Here is a 19,159-nt window from a genome sequence, read left to right as displayed (position 1 = left end):
AGACGTCACAGCACACACGTGGCACACTAGGGCCCTCATTCTGACCTTGGCGGGCGGCGGAGGCCGCCCGCCAAAGTCCCGCCGTCAAGTTACCGTTCCGCGGTCGAAAGACCGCGGCGGTAATTCTGACTTTCCCGCTGGGCTGGCTGGCGGTCGCCTTCAGACCGCCAGCCAGCCCAGCGGGAAAGAGGCTTCCACGATGAAGCCGGCTCGGAATCGAGCCGGCGGAGTGGAAGCTGTGCGACGGGTGCAGTTGCACCCGTCGCGTATTTCACTGTCTGCGCAGCAGACAGTGAAATACATGTAGGGGCCCTCTTACGGGGGCCCCTGCAATGCCCATGCCAGTGGCATGGGCACTGCAGGGGCCCCCAGGGGCCCCGCGACCCCCCCTACCGCCATCCGGATCTCGGCGGTCCGACCGCCGGGATCTGGATGGCGGTAGGGGGGGTCGGAATCCCCGCGGCGGTGCAGCAAGCTGCGCCGCCGCGGAGGATTCAATGGGGCCGCGGTACACTGGCGGGACCCCGCCAGTGGTGCCGGTCCGACCGCGGCTTTACCGCCGCGGTCGGAATCCCCATTGGAGCACCGCCGGCCTGTCGGCGGTGCTCCCGCGGTCCTCCGCCCTGGCGGTCAAAGACCGCCAGGGTCAGAATGAGGGCCTAGGTGTCTTGATGAAGCATGCCACCAACTTGGTTGGTGGGTGAGGGGTCTTTTTAACATAACCTCAGTGCATTTCTTTTTCACAATTTTAGTGTTTGGAACATTACAGAAGTACGTGGACACACAAAATGATCTATTACAAAACTACCTTTGTTTGGGGGGGAGGGGGCACCTATGTTTTTGGTCCCGGGTGTGGACCCAGACATTTTTTTAAACTAGACACCCCAGGGAGGTGTGACTTGCGTGGATCCCCCAACATTTTCTTACCCACACGCCTCTGCAAACCTCAAAATGTGCTTAAAAAAGCATATTTTCCTCACTTTTCTTTGTAGGATCACCACTCCAGCACAAATGTCCTACTCCCCAGCATTCTCCTCAGTCTCCCAAGTAAAATGATACCTCATTAGTGTGGGTCCCCAAAGCAGAGTCAGCCTAAAGATGTATAAAAGTAAAATATGTGCTTATCTACTCGCTGTGCTATTGCCTCAATCTCCACAGGTGTTTGGCATTTTTCTGTTGCAGGCACCTAGGTCACCCACACAAGTGAGGTATCATTTTTATTGGGAGACTGGGGAAACACTGGGTGGAAGGAAATTAGTGGCTCCTCTCAGATTCCAGAACTTCCTGTCACTGAATGTGAGGAAAAAGTGTTTTCTTGGTCAAATGTTGATTTCCCTGGGTGTCTAGTTTTCAAAAATGCACAGGTTTGGTAAATGTCCCTAGGTGCTGGCTCAGCTACAGGCTAAAGTCCAGAACTAGTCACTTTGCAAAAAACAGCTATGTTTTCTTTGGAAAATGTAATATGTCCACGTTGTGTTTGGGGGCATTTCCTGTCAGGGCACTAGGTCTACCCACAAAAGTGAGGTACCATTTTTATCAGGAGACATGGGGGAACACTGGGTGGAAGGAAATTTCTGACTCCTCTGAGATTCCAGAACTTTCTGTCACCGAACTATAAGGAAAAATAATTATTTTTGTAGCCACATTTTCAGGTTTGCAAAGGATTCTGGGTAACAGAACCTGGTGAGAGCCCCACAAGTCACCCCATCTTGGATTCTCCTAGGTGCCTACTTTTCAAAAATGCACATGTTTGGTAGGTTTCCCTAGGTGCCGACTGAGCTAGACGCCAAAATCCACAGCTAGCACTTTGCAAAACACAGCTCTGTTTTCTTTGGGAAAATGTGATGTGTCCATGTTGTGTTTTGGGGCATTTCCTGTTGCGGGCACAAGGCCTACCCACACAAGTGGGGTACCATTTTTATCAGGAAGCTTGGGGGAACTCTGTGTGGAAGGAAATTTGTGGCTCCTCTCAGATTCCAGAACTTTCTGTCATCAAAATGTGAGGAAAAAGTGAATTTGTTGCCAACTTTTGATGTTTCCAAATGATTATGGGTAACAGAACCTGATGAGAGCCCTACAAATCACACCATCTTAAATTCTGCTTTGTGTCTAGTTTTGAAAAGTGCACAGGTATGGTAGGATTCCCTAGGTGCCAGCTGAGGAGAGGCTAAAATCCATAGCTAGGATCTTTGGAAAAAACAGCTTTGTTTTCTTTGGGAAAATGTGATGTGTCCATGTTGTGTTTTGGAGCATATCCTGTCGTGAGCACTAGGCTTACCCACACAAGTGAGGTACCATTTTTATCGGGAGACTTGGGTAAACTCTGGGTGGAAGGAAATTTATGACTCCTCTCAGATTCCAGACCTTTCTGTCACCGAAATGTGAGGTAAAGGTGTTTTTTATCCAAATTTTGATGTGTGCAAAGGATTCTGGGTAACATAACCTGGGGAGAGCCCCACAAGTCACCCCATTTTGGATTCTCCTAGATACCTACTGTTAAAAAATGCACAGGTTTGGTAGGTTTCCCTAGGTGCCGGCTGAGCTTGAGGCCAAAATCCTCAGCTAGGCACTTTGCAAAAAAGAGCTCTGTTTTCTTTGGGAAAATGTGATGTGTCCATGTTGTGTTTTGGAGCATTTCCTGTCGCGGGCACTAGGCCTACCCACACAAGTGAGGGACCATTTTTATCGCGAGGCTTGGGGGAACTCTTGGAGGAAGGTTGTGACTCCTCGCAGATTTGAGAACTTTCTGTCACCGAAATGTAAAGAAAAAGTGTTTTTTTAGCAAACTTTTGAGGTTTGCAAAGGATTCTGGGTAACAGAACCTGGTGAGAGCCCCACAAGTCACCCATCTTGGATTCAGCTAGGTGCCTACTTTTCAAAAATGCAAAGGTTTGGTAGGTTTCCCTAGATGCTAGCTGAGCTAGAGGCTAAAATCCACAGCTAGGCTCATTGCAAAAAACAGCTCTGTTTTCTTTGGGAAAATGTGATGTGTCCATGTTGTGTTTTGGGGCATTTTCTGTCGCGGGAATGAGGCCTACCCACAAAAGTGAGGTACCATTTTTATTGGGAGACTTGGGGGAACTCTGGGTGGAAGGAAATTTGTGACTCCTCTCAGACTCCAGAACTTTCTGTCACTGAAATGTAAGGAAAAAGTGTTTTTTTAGCAACATTTTGAGGTTTGCAAAGGATTCTGGGTAACAGAACTTAGTGAGAGTCCCACAAGTCACCTCATCTTGGATTCCCCTATGTGCATACTTTTCAAATATACACAGTTTTGGGAGGTTTCCCTAGATGTTAGCTGAACTAGAGGCCAAAATCCACAGCTAGGCTAGTTGCAAAAAACAGCTCTGTTAACTTTGGGAAAATGTGATGTGTCCTTGTTTTGTTTTGGGGCATTTCCTGTTGCGGACACTAGGCCTACCCACACAAGTGAGGTACCATTTTTATCAGGAGACTTGGGGGAACTCTGGGTGGAAGGAAATTTGTGGCTCCTCTCAGATTCCAGAACTTTCTGTCACCGAACTGTAAGGAGAAATGTTTTTCAGAGAAATTATGAGGTTTGCAAAGTATTATGGGTAACAGAACCTGGTGAGAGCCCCACAAGTCACCCCATCTTGGATTCCCCTGGGTGCCTACTTTTAAAACATGCACAGGTTTGGTAGGTTTCCATAGGTGCCGGCTGAGCTAGAGGTTAAAATCCACAGCTAGGCTCTTTGGCAAAAAACATTTATGTTTTCTTTGGGAAAATGTGATGTGTCCATGTTGTGTTTTGGGGTATTTTCCTTCGCGGGCACTTGGCCTACCAACACAAGTGAGGTACCATTTTTATCGGTATGCTTGGGGGAACTCTGGGTGGAAGGAAATTTGTGGCTTCTCTCAGATTCCAGAACTTTGTGTCACCGAAATGTAAGGAAAAAGTGTTTTTTAGCCACATTTTGAGGTTTGCAAAGGATTCTGGGTAACAGAACCTGGTGAGAGCCCCACAATTCACCCCATCTTAGATTCCCCTAGGTGTCTACTTTTCAAACATTCACACATTTCGGTGGTTTCCCTTGTGCCAGCTGAGCTAGAGGCCAAAATCCACAGGTAGGCACCTTGCAAAAAACAGAACTGTTTTCTTTGGAAAAATGTGATGTGTCCATGTTGTGTTTTGGGGCATTTCCTGTTACGGGCAGGAGGCCTACCCACACAAGTGAGGTACCATTTTTATCATGAGACTTGAGGGAACTCTGGGCGGAAGGAAATTTATGGCTCATCTCAGATTCCAGAACTTTCTGTCCCCGCAATGTAAGGAAAAATGTTTTTTAGCCAAATGTTGAGGTTTGCAAAGGATTCTGGGTAACAGAACCTGGTGAGAGCCCCACAAGTCACCCCATCTTGGATTCCCCTAGGTGTCTACTTTTAAAAAATGCACACATTTGGTTGGTTTCCCTTGTGCCGGCTGAGCTTGGGGCCAAAATCCACAGCTGGGCACTTTGCAAAAAAAAAGCTCTGATTTCTTTGGGAAAATGTGATGTGTCCACGTTGTGTTTTGGGGAATTTCCTGTTGCGGTGATGAGGCCTACCCACAGAAGTGATGTACCATTTTTATTGGGTGACTTGGGGGAACACTGGATGGAAGGAAATTTTTGGCACCTCTCAGATTCCAGAACTTTCTATCACCGAAATGTAAGAAAAAATTATTTTTTTAGCCACATTTTGAGGTTTTCAAAGGATTCTGGGTAACAGAACCTGGTGAGAGCCCCACAAGTCACCCCATCTTGGATTCCCATAGGTGCATACTTTTCAAACATACACAGGTTTGGTGGGTTTCCCTAGATGCCAGCTGAGCTAGAGGCTAAAATCCACAGCTAGGCTCATTGCAAAAAACAGCTCTGTTTTCTTTTGGAAAATGTGATGTGCCTTGTTGTGTTTTGGGGCATTTGCTGTTGCGGGCACTAGGCCTACCCACACAAGTGAGGTACCATTTTTATCAGGAGGCTTGGGGGAACTCTGGGTGGAAGGAAATTGGTGGCTCCTCTCAGATTCCAGAACTTTCTGTCACCGAAATATAAGGAAAAATGTTTTTTAGCCAAATTTTGAGGTTTGCAAAGGATTCTGGGTAACAGAACCTGGTGAGAGCCCCACAAGTCACCCCATCTTGGATTCCTCTAGATGTCTATTTTTCACAAATGCACAGTTGTGGTAGGTTTCCCAAGGTACCGGCTGAGCTAGGGGCCAAAATCCACAGCTAGGCACTTTGCTAAAAACAGCTCTGTTTTTTTTCTCGTAAAATGTGATGTGTCCATGTTGTGTTTTGGGGTATTTACTGTCGCGAGCACTAGGCCTACCCACACAAGTGAGGCACCATTTTTATCGGGAAACTTGGGGAAACTCTGGGTGGAAGGAAATTTGTGACGCCTCTCAGATTCCAGAACATTCTGTCACCGAAATGTGAGGAAAAAGGGTTTTTTTTGCTGAATTTTGAGGTTTGCAAAGGATTCTGGGTAACAGAACCTGGTGAGAGCCACACAAGTCACCCCATCTTGGATTCCCCTAGGTGCCTACTTTTCAAACATGCACAGGTTTGGTAGGTTTCCATAGGTGCCGGCTGAGCTGGAGGCCAAAATCCACAGCTTGTCTCTTTGCCAAAAAACAGCTCTGTTTTCTTTGGGAAACTGTGATTTGTCCATGTAGTGTTATGGGGCATTTTCCGTTGCGGGCACTAGGCATCCCCACACAAGTGAGGTACCATTTTTATCGGAAGGCTTGGCGGAACTCTGGGTGGAAAGAAATTTGTGACTCCTCTCAGATTCCAGAACTTTCTGTCACCGAACTGTAAGGAGAAATGTTTTTTAGCCAAATTTTGAGGTTTGCAAAGGATTCTGGGTAACAGAACCTGGTGAGAGCCCCACAAGTCACCCCATCTTGGATTCCCCTTGGTGTCTACTTTTAAAAAATGCACACATTTGGTTGGTTTCCCTTGTGCCGGCTGAGCTTGGGGCCAAAATCCACAGCTGGGCACTTTGCAAAAAAAAGCTCTGATTTCTTTGGGAAAATGTGATGTGTCCACATTGTGTTTTGGGGAATTTCCTGTTGCGGTCATGAGGCCTACCCACACAAGTGATGTACCATTTTTATTGGGAGACTTGGGGGAACACTGGATGGAAGGACATTTTTGGCGCCTCTCAGATTCCAGAACTTTCTATCACCGAAATGTAAGGAAAAATTATTTTTTTTAGCCACAGTTTGAGGTTTGCAAAAGATTCTGGGTAAGAGAACCTAGTGAGAGCCCCACAAGTCACCCCATCTTGGATTCCCATAGGTGCATACTAATCAAACATGCACAGGTTTGGTGGGTTTCCCTAGATGCCAGCTGAGCTAGAGGCTAAAATCCACAGCTAGGCTCATTGCAAAAAACAGCTCTGTTTTCTTTTGGAAAATGTGATGTGCCTTGTTGTGTTTTGGGGCATTTACTGTTGCGGGCACTAGGCCTACCCACACAAGTGAGGTACCATTTTTATCAGGAGGCTTGGGGGAACTCTGGGTGGAAGGAAATTGGTGGCTCCTCTCAGATTCCAGAACTTTCTGTCACCAAATATAAGGAAAAATGTTTTTTAGCCAAATTTTGAGGTTTGCAAAGGATTCTGGGTAACAGAACCTGGTGAGAGCCCCACAAGTCACCCTATCTTGGATTCCTCTAGATGTCTATTTTTCACAAATGCACAGTTGTGGTAGGTTTCCCAAGGTACCGGCTGAGCTAGGGGCCAAAATCCACAGCTAGGCACTTTGCTAAAAACAGCTCTGTTTTTTTTCTCGTAAAATGTGATGTGTCCATGTTGTGTTTTGGGGTATTTACTGTCGCGAGCACTAGGCCTACCCACACAAGTGAGGCACCATTTTTATCGGGAAACTTGGGGAAACTCTGGGTGGAAGGAAATTTGTGACGCCTCTCAGTTTCCAGAACATTCGGTCACCGAAATGGGAGGAAAAAGGTTTTTTTTTGCTGAATTTTGAGGTTTGCAAAGGATTCTGGGTAACAGAACCTGGTGAGAGCCACACAAGTCACCCCATCTTGGATTCCCCTAGGTGCCTATTTTTCAAACATGCACAGGTTTGGTAGGTTTCCCTAGGTGCCGGCTGAGCTGGAGGCCAAAATCTACAGCTTGTCTCTTTGCCAAAAAAAAGCTCTGTTTTCTTTGGGAAACTGTGATGTGTCCATGTAGTGTTTTGGGGCATTTTCTGTTGCGGGCACTAGGCATCCCCACACAAGTGAGGTACCATTTTTATCGGAATGCTTGGGGGAACTCTGGGTGGAAAGAAATTTGTGACTCCTCTCAGATTCCAGAACTTTCTGTCACCGAACTGTAAGGAGAAATGTTTTTTAGCCAAATTTTGAGGTTTGCAAAGGATTCTGGGTAACAGAACCTGATGAGAGCCCCACAAGTCACTCCATCCAGTATTCCCCTAGGAGCATACTTGTCAAACATGAACAGGTTTGGTAGGTTTCCCTAGATGACAGCTGAGCAAGAGGCCAAAATCCACAGCTAGGTACTTTGCAAAAAGGAGCTCTGTTTTCTTTGGGAAAATGTGATGTGTCCATGTTGTGTTTTGGAGCATTTCCTGTCTCGGGCACCAGGTCTACCCACACAAGTGAGGGACCATTTTTATCGTGAGGCTTGGGGGAACTCTTGGTGGAAGGTTGTGACTCCTCGCAGATTCGAGAACTTTCTGTCACCGAAATGTTATGAAAAAGTGTTTTTTTAGCAAACTTTTGAGGTTTGCAAAGGATTCTGGGTAACAGAACCTGGTGAGAGCCCCACAAGTCACCCATCTTGGATTCACCTAGGTGCCTACTTTTAAAAAATGCCAAGGTTTGGTAGGTTTCCCTAGATGCTAGCTGAGCTAGAGGCTAAAATCCACAGCTAGGCTCATTGCAAAAAACAGCTCTGTTTTCTTTGCGAAAATGTGATGTGTCCATGTTGTGTTTTGGGGCATTTTCTGTCGCGGGAATGAGGCCTTCCCACACAAGTGAGGTACCATTTTTATTGGGAGACTTGGGGGAACTCTGAGCGGAAGGAAATTTATGGCTCCTCTCAGATTCTAGAACTTTCTGTCACCGCAATGTAAGGAAAAATGTTTTTTAGCCAAATGTTGAGGTTTGCAAAGGATTCTGGGTAACAGAACCTGGTGAGAGCCCCACAAGTCACCCCATCTTGGATTCCCCTAGGTGTCTACTTTTAAAAAATGCACACATTTGATTGGTTTCCCTTGTGCCGGCTGAGCTTGGGGCCAAAATCCACAGCTGGGCACTTTGCAAAAAAAAGCTCTGATTTATTTGGGAAAATGTGATGTGTCCACGTTGTGTTTTGGGGAATTTCCTGTTGCGGTCATGAGGCCTACCCACACAAGTGATGTACCATTTTTATTGGGAGACTTGGGGGAACACTGGATGGAAGGACATTTTTGGCGACTCTCAGATTCCAGAACTTTTTATCACCGAAATGTCAGGAAAAATTATTTTTTTAGCCACATTTTGAGGTTTGCAAAGGATTCTGGGTAACAGAACCTGGTGAGAGCCCCACAAGTCACTCCATCTTGGATTCCCATAGGTGCATACTTTTCAAACATGCACAGGTTTGGTGGGTTTCCCTAGATGCCAGCTGAGCTAGAGGCTAAAATCCACAGCTAGGCTCATTGCAAAAAACAGCTCTGTTTTCTTTTGGAAAATGTGATGTGCCTTGTTGTGTTTTGGGGCATTTGCTGTTGTGGGCACTAGGCCTACCCACACAAGTGAGGTACCATTTTTATCAGGAGGCTTGGGGGAACTCTGGGTGGAAGGAAATTGGTGGCTCCTCTCAGATTCCAAAACTTTCTGTCACCGAAATATAAGGAAAAATGTTTTTAGCCAAATTTTGAGGTTTGCAAAGGATTCTGGGTAACAGAACCTGGTGAGAGCCCCACAAGTCACCCCATCTTGGATTCCTCTAGATGTCTATTTTTCACAAATGCACAGTTGTGGTAGGTTTCCCAAGGTACCGGCTGAGCTAGGGGCCAAAATCCACAGCTAGGAACTTTGCTAAAAACAGCTCTGTTTTTTTTTCGTAAAATGTGATGTGTCCATGTTGTGTTTTGGGGTATTTACTGTCGCGAGCACTAGGCCTACCCACACAAGTGAGGCACATTTTTATCGGGAAACTTGGGGAAACTCTGGGTGGAAGGAAATTTGTGACGCCTCTCAGATTCCAGAACATTCTGTCACCGAAATGTGAGGAAAAAGGTTTTTTTTTGCTGAATTTTGAGGTTTGCAAAGGATTCTGGGTAACAGACCCTGGTGAGAGCCACACAAGTCACCCCATCTTGGATTCCCCTAGGTGCCTACTTTTCAAACATGCACAGGTTTGGTAGGTTTCCCTAGGTGCCGGCTGGACTGGAGGCCAAAATCCACAGCTTGTCTCTTTGCCAAAAAACAGCTCTGTTTTCTTTGGGAAAATGTGATGTGTCCATGTTGTGTTTTGGGGCATTTTCTGTTGCGGGCACTAGGCATCCCCACACAAGTGAGGTACCATTTTTATCGGAAGGCTTGGGGGAACTCTGGGTGTAAAGAAATTTGTGACTCCTCTCAGATTCCAGAACTTTCTGTCACCGAACTGTAAGGAGAAATGTTTTTTAGCCAAATTTTGAGGTTTGCAAAGGATTCTGGGTAACAGAACCTGATGAGAGCCCCACAAGTCACTCCATCTAGTATTCCCCTAGGTGCTTACTTGTCAAACATGCACAGGTTTGGTAGGTTTCCCTAGATGACAGCTGAGCAAGAGGCCAAAATCCACAGCTAGGTACTTTGCAAAAAAGAGCTCTGTTTTCTTTGGGAAAATGTGATGTGTCCATGTTGTGTTTTGGAGCATTTCCTGTCGCGGGCACCAAGCCTACCCACACAAGTGAGGGACCATTTTTATTGTGAGGCTTGGGGGAACTCTTGGTGGAAGGTTGAGACTCCTCGCAGATTCGAGAACTTTCTGTCACGGAATTGTAATGAAAAAGTGTTTTTTTAGCAAACTTTTGAGGTTTGCAAAGGATTCTGGGTAACAGAACCTGGTGAGAGCCCCACAAGTCACCCATCTTGGATTCACCTAGGTGCCTACTTTTAAAAAATGCAAAGGTTTGGTAGGTTTCCCTAGATGCTAGCTGAGCTAGAGGCTAAAATCCACAGCTAGGCTCATTGCAAAAAACAGCTCTGTTTTCTTTGGGAAAATGTGATGTGTCCATGTTGTGTTTTGGGGCATTTTCTGTCGCGGGAATGAGGCCTACCCACACAAGTGAGGTACCATTTTTATTGGGAGACTTGGGGGAACTCTGGGGGAAAGGAAATTTGTGACTCCTCTCAGACTCCAGAACTTTCTGTCACCGAAATGTAAGGAAAAAGTGTTTTTTTGGGTAACATTTTGAGGTTTGCAAAGGATTCTGGGTAACAGAACCTGGTGAGAGCCCCACAATTCACCCCATCTTGGATTCCCCTAGGTGTCTACTTTTCAAAAATTCACACATTTGGTTGGTTTCCCTTGTGCCGGCTGAGCTAGAGGCCAAAATCCACAGGTAGGCACCTTGCAAAAAACAGAACTGTTTTCTTTGGAAAAATGTCATGTGTCCATGTTGTGTTTTGGGGCATTTCCTGTTACGGGCAGGAGGCCTACCCACACAAGTGAGGTACCATTTTTATCAGGAGACTTAAGGGAACTCTGGGCGGAAGGAAATTTATGGCTCCGCTCAGATTCCAGAACTTTCTGTCACCGCAATGTAAGGAAAAATGTTTTTTAGCCAAATGTTGAGGTTTGCAAAGGATTCTGGGTAATAGAACCTGGTGAGAGCCCCACAAGTCACCCCATCTTGGATTCCCCTAGGTATCTACTTTTAAAAAATGCACACATTTGGTTGGTTTCCTTTGTGCCGGCTGAGCTAGGGGCCAAACTCCACAGCTAGGCACTTTGCAAAAAAAAACTCTGATTTCTTTGGGAAAATGTGATGTGTCCATGTTGTATTTTGGGGCATTTTCTGTCGCAAGCACTTGGTCTACCCACACAAGTGAGGTACCATTTTTATCGGTATGCTTGGGGGAACTCTGGGTGGAAGGACATTTGTGGCTTCTCTCAGATTTCAGAACTTTCTGTCACCGAAATGTAAGGAAAAAGTGTTTTTTAGCCAAATTTTGAGGTTTGCAAAGGATTCTGGGTAACAGAACCTGGTGAGAGCCCCACAATTCACCCCATCTTGGATTCCCCTAGGTGTCTACTTTTCAAAAATTCACACATTTGGTTGGTTTCCCTTGTGCCGGCTGAGCTAGAGGCCAAAATCCACAGGTAGGCATCTTGCAAAAAACAGAACTGTTTTCTTTGGAAAAATGTCATGTGTCCATGTTGTGTTTTGGGGCTTTTCCTGTTACGGGCAGGAGGCCTACCCACACAAGTGAGGTACCATTTTTATCAGGAGACTTGAGGGAACTCTTGGCGGAAGGAAATTTATGGCTCCTCTCAGATTCCAGAACTTTCTGTCACCGCAATGTAAGGAAAAATGTTTTTTAGCCAAATGTTGAGGTTTGCAAAGGATTCTGGGTAACAGAACCTGGTGAGAGCCCCACAAGTCACCCCATCTTGGATTCCCCTAGGTGTCTACTTTTAAAAAATGCACACATTTGGTTGGTTTCCCTTGTGCCGGCTGAGCTAGGGGCCAAAATCCACAGCTAGGCACTTTGCAAAAAAAAGCTCTGATTTCTTTGGGAAAATGTGATGTGTCCATGTTGTATTTTGGGGCATTTTCTGTCGCAAGCACTCGGTCTACCCACACAAGTGAGGTTCCATTTTTATCAGGAGACTTGGGAAACTCTGGGTGGAAGGAAATTTGTGACTTCTCTCAGATTCCAGAACTTTCTGTCACTGAAATGTGAGGGAAAAGGTTTTTTTTTGCTGAATTTTGGGGTTTGCAAAGGATTCTGGATAACAGAACCTGGTGAGAGCCCCACAAGTCACCCCATCTTGGATTTCCCTAGGTGCCTACTTTTTAAACATGCACAGGTTTGGTAGGTTTCCCTAGGTGCCGGCTGAGCTGGAGGCCAAAATCCACAGCATGTCTCTTTGCCAAAAAACAGCTCTGTTTTCTTTGGGAAAATGTGATGTGTCCTTGTTTTGTTTTGGGGCATTTCCTGTTGCGGACACTAGGCCTACCCACACAAGTGAGGTGCCATTTTTATGAGAAGACTTGGGGGAACTCTGGGCGGAAGGAAATTTGTGGCTCCTCTCAGATTCCAGAACTTTCTGTCAACGAAATGTAAGGAGAAATGTTTTTCAGAGAAATTATGAGGTTTGCAAAGTATTATGGGTAACAGAACCTGGTGAGAGCCCCACAAGTCACCCCATCTTCGATTCCCCTGGGTGCCTACTTTTAAAACATGCACAGGTTTGGTAGGTTTCCATAGGTGCCGGCTGAGCTAGAGGTTAAAATCCACAGCTAGGCTCTTTGACAAAAAACAGTTATGTTTTCTTTGGGAAAATGTGATGTGTCCATGTTGTGTTTTGGGGCATTTTCCATCGCGGGCACTGGGCCTACCAACACAAGTGAGGTACCATTTTTATCGGTATGCTTGGGGGAACTCTGGGTGGAAGGAAATTTGTGGCTTCTCCCAGATTCCAGAACTTTCTGTCACCGATATGTAAGGAAAAAGTGTTTTTTAGCCACATTTTGAGGTTTGCAAAGGATTCTGGGTAACAGAACCTGGTGAGAGCCCCACAATGCACCCCATCTTGGATTCCCCTAGGTGTCTACTTTTCAAAAATTCACACATTTGGTTGGTTTTCCTTGTGCCGGCTGAGCTAGAGGCCAAAATCCACAGGTAGGCACCTTGCAAAAAACAGAACTGTTTTCTTTGGAAAAATGTCATGTGTCCATGTTGTGTTTTGGGGCATTTCCTGTTACGGACAGGAGGCCTACCCACACATGTGAGGTACCATTTTCATCAGGAGACTTGAGGGAACTCTGGGCGGAAGGAAATTTATGGCTCCTCTCAGATTCCAGAACGTTCTGTCACCGCAATGTAAGGAAAAATGTTTTTTAGCCAAATGTTGAGGTTTGCAAAGGATTCTGGGTAACAGAACCTGGTGAGAGCCCCACATGCCACCCCATCTTGGATTCCCCTCGGCGTCTACTTTTAAAACATGCACAGGTTTGGTGGGTTTCCCTAGATGCCAGCTGAGCTAGAGGCTAAAATCCACAGCTAGGCTCATTGCAAAAAACAGCTCTGTTTTCTTTTGGAAAATGTGATGTGCCTTGTTGTGTTTTGGGGCATTTGCTGTTGCGGGCACTAGGCCTACCCACACAAGTGAGGTACCATTTTTATCAGGAGGCTTGGGGGAACTCTGGGTGGAAGGAAATTGGTGGCTCCTCTCAGATTCCAGAACTTTCTGTCACCGCAATGTAAGGAAAAATGTTTTTTAGCCAAATGTTGAGGTTTGCAAAGGATTCTGGGTAACAGAACCTGGTGAGAGCTAGACATGTCACCCCATCTTGGATTCCCCTAGGTGTCTACTTTTAAAAAATCCACACATTTGGTTGGTTTCCCTTGTGCCGGCTGAGCTTGGGGCCAAAATCCACAGCTAGGCACTTTGCAAAAAAAAAGCTCTGATTTCTTTGGGAAAATGTGATGTGTCCACGTTGTGTTTTGGGGAATTTCCTGTTGCGGTCATGAGGCCTACCCACACAAGTGATGTACCATTTTTATTGGGAGACTTGGGGAAACACTGGATGGAAGGACATTTTTGGCGCCTCTCAGATTCCAGAACTTTCTATCACCGAAATGTAAGGAAAAATTATTTTTTTAGCCACATTTTGAGGTTTGCAAAGGATTCTGGGTAACAGAACCTGGTGAGAGCCCCACAAGTCACCCCATCTTGGATTCCCATAGGTGCATACTTTATAAACATGCACAGGTTTGGTGGGTTTCCCTAGATGCCAGCTGAGCTAGAGGCTAAAATCCACAGCTAGGCTCATTGCAAAAAACAGCTCTGTTTTCTTTGGGAAAATGTGATGTGTCCATGTTGTGTTTTGGGGCATTTTCTGTCGCAGGAATGAGGCCTTCCCACACAAGTGAGGTACCATTTTTATTGGGAGACTTGGGGGAACTCTGAGCGGAAGGAAATTTATGGCTCCTCTCAGATTCCAGAACTTTCTGTCACCGAACTGTAAGGAGAAATGTTTTTTAGCCAAATTTTGAGGTTTGCAAAGGATTCTGGGTAACAGAACCTGATGAGAGCCCCACAAGTCACTCCATCCAGTATTCCCCTAGGTGCATACTTGTCAAACATGAACAGGTTTGGTAGGTTTCCCTAGATGACAGCTGAGCAAGAGGCCAAAATCCACAGCTAGGTACTTTGCAAAAAGGAGCTCTGTTTTCTTTGGGAAAATGTGATGTGTCCATGTTGTGTTTTGGAGCATTTCCTGTCTCGGGCACCAGACCTACCCACACAAGTGAGGGACCATTTTTATCGGGAGGCTTGGGGGAACTCTTGGTGGAAGGTTGTGACTCCTCGCAGATTCGAGAACTTTCTGTCACCGAAATGTTATGAAAAAGTGTTTTTTTAGCAAACTTTTGAGGTTTGCAAAGGATTCTGGGTAACAGAACCTGGTGAGAGCCCCACAAGTCAGCCATCTTGGATTCACCTAGGTGCCTACTTTTCAAAAATGCAAAGGTTTGGTAGGTTTCCCTAGATGCTAGCTGAGCTAGAGGCTAAAATCCACAGCTAGGCTCATTGCAGAAAACAGCTCTGTTTTCTTTGGGAAAATGTGATGTGTCCATGTTGTGTTTTGGGGCATTTTCTGTCGCGGGAATGAGGCCTTCCCACACAAGTGAGGTACCATTTTTATTGGGAGACTTGGGGGAACTCTGAGCGGAAGGAAATTGATGGCTCCTCTCAGATTCCAGAACTTTCTGTCACCGCAATGTAAGGAAAAATGTTTTTTAGCCAAATATTGAGGTTTGCAAAGGATTCTGGGTAACAGAACCTGGTGAGAGCCCCACAAGTCACCCCATCTTGGATTCCCCTAGGTGTCTACTTTTAAAAAATGCACACATTTGATTGGTTTCCCTTGTGCCGGCTGAGCTTGGGGCCAAAATCCACAGCTGGGCACTTTGCAAAAAAAAGCTCTGATTTCTTTGGGAAAATGTGATGTGTCCACGTTGTGTTTTGGGGAATTTCCTGTTGCGGTCATGAGGCCTACCCACACAAGTGATGTACCATTTTTATTGGGAGACTTGGGGGAACACTGGATGGAAGGAAATTTTTGGCGACTCTCAGATTCCAGAACTTTCTATCACCGAAATGTAAGGAAAAATTATTTTTTTAGCCACATTTTGAGGTTTGCAAAGGATTCTGGGTAACAGAACTTGGTGAGAGCCCCACAAGTCACCCCATCTTGGATTCCCATAGGTGCATACTTTTCAAACATGCACAGGTTTGGTGGGTTTCCCTAGATGCCAGCTGAGCTAGAGGCTAAAATCCACAGCTAGGCTCATTGCAAAAAACAGCTCTGTTTTCTTTTGGAAAATGTGATGTGCCTTGTTGTGTTTTGGGGCATTTGCTGTTGTGGGCACTAGGCCAACCCACACAAGTGAGGTACCATTTTTATCAGGAGGCTTGGGGGAACTCTGGGTGGAAGGAAATTGGTGGCTCCTCTCAGATTCCAGAACTTTCTGTCACCGAAATATAAGGAAAAATGTTTCTAGCCAAATTTTGAGGTTTGCAAAGGATTCTGGGTAACAGAACCTGGTGAGAGCCCCACAAGTCACCCCATCTTGGATTCCTCTAGATGTCTATTTTTCACAAATGCACAGTTGTGGTAGGTTTCCCAAGGTACCGGCTGAGCTAGGGGCCAAAATCCACAGCTAGGAACTTTGCTAAAAACAGCTCTGTTTTTTTTCTGTAAAATGTGATGTGTCCATGTTGTGTTTTGGGGTATTTACTGTCGCGAGCACTAGGCCTACCCACACAAGTGAGGCACCATTTTTATCTGGAAACTTGGGGAAACTCTGGGTGGAAGGAAATTTGTGACGCCTCTCAGATTCCAGAACATTCTGTCACCGAAATGTGAGGAAAAAGGTTTTTTTTTGCTGAATTTTGAGGTTTGCAAAGGATTCTGGGTAACAGACCCTGGTGAGAGCCACACAAGTCACCCCATCTTGGATTCCCCTAGGTGCCTACTTTTCAAACATGCACAGGTTTGGTAGGTTTCCCTAGGTGCTGGCTGAGCTGGAGGCCAAAATCCACAGCTTGTCTCTTTGCCAAAAAACAGCTCTGTTTTCTTTGGGAAAATGTGATGTGTCCATGTTGTGTTTTGGGGCATTTTCTGTTGCGGGCACTAGGCATCCCCACACAAGTGAGGTACCATTTTTATCCGAAGGCTTGGGGGAACTCTGGGTGTAAAGAAATTTGTGACTCCTCTCAGATTCCAGAACTTTCTGTCACCGAACTGTAAGGAGAAATGTTTTTTAGCCAAATTTTGAGGTTTGCAAAGGATTCTGGGTAACAGAACCTGATGAGAGCCCCACAAGTCACTCCATCTAGTATTCCCCTATTTGCATACTTGTCAAACATGCACAGGTTTGGTAGTTTTCCCTAGATGACAGCTGAGCAAGAGGCCAAAATCCACAGCTAGGTACTTTGCAAAAAAGAGCTCTGTTTTCTTTGGGAAAATGTGATGTGTCCATGTTGTGTTTTGGAGCATTTCCTGTCGCGGGCACCAGGCCTACCCACACAAGTGAGGGACCATTTTTATCGGGAGGCTTGGGGGAACTCTTGGTAGAAGGTTGTGACTCCTCGCAGATTTGAGAACTTTCTGTCACAGAAATTTAATGAAAAAGTGTTTTTTTAGCAAACTTTTGAGGTTTGCAAAGGATTCTGGGTAACAGAACCTGGTGAGAGCCCCACAAGTCACCCATCTTAGGATTCACCTAGGTGCCTACTTTTCAAAAATGCAAAGGTTTGGTAGGTTTCCCTAGATGCTAGCTGAGCTAGAGGCTAAAATCGACAGCTAGGCTCATTGCAAAAAACAGCTCTGTTTTCTTTGGGAAAATGTGATGTGTCCATGTTGTGTTTTGGGGCATTTTCTGTCGCGGGAATGAGGCCTACCCACACAAGTGAGGAACCATTTTTATTGGGAGACTTGGGGGAACTCTGGGTGGAAGGAAATTTGTGACTCCTCTCAGACTTCAGAACTTTCTGTCACCAAAATGTAAGGAAAAAGTGTTTTTTTGGGTAACATTTTGAGGTTTGCAAAGGATTCTGGGTAACAGAACCTGGTGAGAGCCCCACAATTCACCCCATCTTGGATTCCCCTAGGTGTCTACTTTTCAAAAATTCACACATTTGGTTGGTTTCCCTTGTGCCGGCTGAGCTAGAGGCCAAAATCCACAGGTAGGCACCTTGCAAAAAACAGAACTGTTTTCTTTGGAAAAATGTCAAGTGTCCATGTTGTGTTTTGGGGTATTTCCTGTTACGGGCAGGAGGCCTACCCACACATGTGAGGTACCATTTTCATCAGGAGACTTGAGGGAACTCTGGGCGGAAGGAAATGTATGGCTCCTCTCAGATTCCAGAACTTTCTGTCACCGCAATGTAAGGAAAAATGTTTTTTAGCCAAATGTTGAGGTTTGCAAAGGATTCTGGGTAACAGAACCTGGTGAGAGCCCCACATGCCACCCCATCTTGGATTCCCCTCGGCGTCTACTTTTAAAACATGCACAGGTTTGGTGGGTTTCCCTAGATGCCAGCTGAGCTAGAGGCTAAAATCCACAGCTAGGCTCATTGCAAAAAACAGCTCTGTTTTCTGTTGGAAAATGTGATGTGCCTTGTTGTGTTTTGGGGCATTTGCTGTTGCGGGCACTAGGCCTACCCACACAAGTGAGGTACCATTTTTATCAGGAGGCTTGGGGGAACTCTGGGTGGAAGGAAATTGGTGGCTCCTCTCAGATTCCAGAACTTTCTGTCACCGCAATGTAAGAAAAAATGTTTTTTAGCCAAATGTTGAGGTTTGCAAAGGGTTCTGGGTAACAGAACCTGGTGAGAGCCCCACATGTCACCCCATCTTGGATTCCCCTAGGTGTCTACTTTTAAAAAATGCACACATTTGGTTGGTTTCCCTTGTGCCGGCTGAGCTTGGGGCCAAAATCCACAGCTAGGCACTTTGCAAAAAAAAGCTCTGATTTCTTTGGGAAAATGTGATGTGTCCACGTTGTGTTTTGGGGAATTTCCTGTTGCGGTCATGAGGCCTACCCACACAAGTGATGTACCATTTTTATTGGGAGACTTGGGGAAACACTGGATGGAAGGACATTTTTGGCGCCTCTCAGATTCCAGAACTTTCTATCATCGAAATGTAAGGAAAAATTATTTTTTTAGCCACATTTTGAAGTTTGCAACGGATTCTGGGTAACTGAACCTGGTGAGAGCCCCACAAGTCACCCCATCTTGGATTCCCATAGGTGCATACTTTTTAAACATGCACAGGTTTGGTGGGTTTCCCTAGATGCCAGCTGAGCTAGAGGCTAAAATCCACAGCTAGGCTCATTGCAAAAAACAGCTCTGTTTTCTTTTGGAAAATGTGATGTGCCTTGTTGTGTTTTGGGGCATTTGCTGTTGCGGGCACTAGGCCTACCCACACAAGTGAGGTACCATTTTTATCAGGAGGCTTGGGGGAACTCTGGGTGGAAGGAAATTTGTGGCTCCTCTCAGATTCCTGAACTTTCTGTCACCGAAATATAAGGAAAAATGTTTTTTAGCCAAATTTTGAGGTTTGCAAAGGATTCTGGGTAACAGAACCTGGTGAGAGCCCCACAAGTCACCCCATCTTGGATTCCTCTAGATGTCTATTTTTCACAAATGCACAGTTGTGGTAGGTTTCTCAAGGTACCGGCTGAGCTAGGGGCCAAAATCCACAGCTAGGCACTTTGCTAAAAAAAGCTCTGTTTTTTTTCCGTAAAATGTGATGTGTCCATGTTGTGTTTTGGGGTATTTACTGTCGCGAGCACTAGGCCTACCCACACAAGTGAGGCACCATTTTTATCGGGAAACTTGGGGAAACTCTGGGTGGAAGGAAATTTGTGACGTCTCTCAGATTCCAGAACATTCTGTCACCGAAATGT

Source organism: Pleurodeles waltl, chromosome 9 (assembly GCF_031143425.1).
Source record: "Pleurodeles waltl isolate 20211129_DDA chromosome 9, aPleWal1.hap1.20221129, whole genome shotgun sequence".
NCBI lineage: Eukaryota > Metazoa > Chordata > Amphibia > Caudata > Salamandridae > Pleurodeles > Pleurodeles waltl.
This window is presented reverse-complemented; position numbering follows the sequence as displayed.